This window comes from Phocoena sinus, chromosome 11, assembly GCF_008692025.1.
Source record: "Phocoena sinus isolate mPhoSin1 chromosome 11, mPhoSin1.pri, whole genome shotgun sequence".
Taxonomy (NCBI): domain Eukaryota; kingdom Metazoa; phylum Chordata; class Mammalia; order Artiodactyla; family Phocoenidae; genus Phocoena; species Phocoena sinus.
In genome coordinates, this window is record NC_045773.1 from 51,059,400 (window position 1) to 51,061,882 (window position 2,483).

The 2,483-nt window shown below is 50.2% G+C and overlaps 1 pseudogene; it reads left to right on the forward strand.

The window, feature by feature from the left end:
• Nucleotides 1-241: 241 nt before the first annotated feature.
• On the forward strand, nucleotides 242-1,021 carry LOC116762920 (annotated as a pseudogene).
• The last annotated feature ends 1,462 nt before the right edge of the window (nucleotides 1,022-2,483 follow it).

Consider the following 2,483-nt stretch of genomic DNA (forward strand, 5'->3'; position numbering starts at 1 on the left):
GTGCTCCGCAACGGGAGAGGCCACAACAGTGAGAGGCCCACGTACCACTAAAAAAAAAAAAAAGAAAAAGAGTAGCCCCAGCTCGCGGCAACTAGAGAAAACCCAAGCGCAGCAACAGGACCCAATGCAGGCAAAAATAAATAAAATAAATAATTTTTTAAATTAAAAAATAAATAAAAACAGTGTGAGGGCGTGAAGGTGAGCAGAGGCCTGGCCTATCTCCCCTTCTGCCCCGGCCGCCATGTGGTCCTTCCTCAGCCGTGCTCTCTTCCCACACACCACAGAGGCCTGACAGAGGGCTTCCAACCCCGAGGCCCAGGGCTGGGGGGCCTGGTGCCGCCGGGCCGGGAAGACCTCTCTGGGCCCCAGAGCTGCAGACAGGGAGGAGGAGGAGACAGGGGAAGCGGGGGAAAAGGACGAGGAAGACGCGGGCTTCCTGCCGTCTCTCTTGGAGGAGGAGGACCTGGCCGAGTGCCCGGTACCGGACCGGGAGCTGGAGGCCATGAAACTGAAGCTGTGGGCCATGGAGCAGGCCCAGGGCCCAGAGGGGGAAAAGGAAGACGCCAGGGCCCTGCTGGCCGGGCAGCTGCTGAGCCCCGAGCCAGACACCCCCATGGAGAAGGTGGAGGCCAACCACAGATCCAACTACATGGGCAATGTGGACTACGGCGGCACGGCCCAGGAGCTGGAGGCCTATTTCAACCACTGCGGCGAGATACTCCAGGTGGCCATCCTGTGCAACAAGCTCTCCCAACACCCCAAGGGCTATGCCTGCATAAAGTTTGCCACCAACAGCTCGGCCCAGGCCACCGTGGAGCCGAACAAGAGCATCTTTCAAGGTGCTATCCAAAAGAAACAACTTACCAGGAATCAGCTCCACGGACCGCGGGGGCCTTCAGAGACACCCAGGCGCCGGGGCGGACCCTCTCCCCACAGCAGCCTCCAGGGTAGGGCCCGTGTCGGACCACGAGGGCGGAACCTGGGGCGTGGCAGATTCTCTCCGTAGTTCTCACCGTACTGAAGGGAGGACCTGATTTTGAGAGTGAGGCTGCAGCTGGGTCAAGTGTAAACACCTGTGCTCCTCGTAGGACCATTTACTCTGCGCAGAATCACTGCCCCGCCCCCTTCACTCGGCGGGAGGACGGCTCAGACCCCACGGCCGAAGCCCTCGGTCACGAAACAGCGCACGGTGTGGGCCTAGCACTGGGGCTACCGGGGGCTTTGGAGGGCACCGGGCAAAGCTGCAGCCAGGTGAGGCCCAGGCGGCGCTGGGTGTGCTCCCGGTCGGCATACTCAGGGCTGTTCGACCAACGCCTTTTATTTATTTTTTTTTGCGGTACGCGGGCCTCTCACTGCTGTGGCCTCTCCCGTTGCGGAGCACAGGCTCCGGACGCGCAGGCTCAGCGGCCATGGCTCACGGGCCCAGCCGCTCCGCGGCATGTGGGATCCTCCCGGACCGGGGCACAAACCCGCGTCCCCTGTATCGGCAGGCGGACTCTCAACCACTGCACCACCAGGGAAGCCCCCAACGCCTTTTATAGAAAAGTAGAATCTTAATGGTTATTTTTTTTTAAAGCAATGTGAAAATGGAAATAGACCCACAGACACAGAAAATGAACTTATGCTTACCAAAGGGGAAAGGGGGGGAGGGATAGATTAGGTGGTTGGGATTAACATACACTACTATATATAAAATAGATAACCAACAAGGACCTGCTGTATATCACTGGGAACTATACCCAATATTTTGTAATAACCTATAATGGAAAAGAATCTGAAAAAGTATATATATGTGTGTGTGTATGTATATATATCTGTGTAACTGAGTCACTGTGCTGTACACCTGAAACACACAACACTGTAAATCAATGATACTTCAATAAAAAAATAAAAGCAATGTGAGAGGACTGCCAGATATTAAGATATATTACAATACTACAGTAATTAAGTTAATATGGTGCTGGTACATGAAAGGACAGATAGATGAAAGGAACAGAATTTAAAGCCCCCCAAAATATCCATCAGTAAATGTGTGTATAAATAGATAAACATTTAACATATGATAAAGATGATATTCTGAATCAGTAAGAAAAAGATTTTTTTCAACAAAATAATGTTAGGAAAACTAAATAGCCAGATAGCAAGACTGCCACACATTGCAAATAGTTTTTCCTAATTTGTTGTTGGTTTTTTTACTTTGTATGTGGTGTTTTTTTGCAGTGCAGGTGTTTTTTATTTCTATTTTGCTTTAGGTGGTCAAATACATCAATCTCTTTTACTATGACTTCTGGGAAAGTCTTGCCCATTTTGAGATTAAAGCTATTTTCATATTTTCTACTAATACTTTATGACCTTATTTTTTTAATACTTAAATCTTTGCTCCACCTAGATCTTATCTTAATGGAAGATGTGACGTGAGGCCAAGTTTATTTCTCCTAGTGTGATTTCTCGGAGAACTAAGGTGTGTTCAGAAAAGAAAAGTG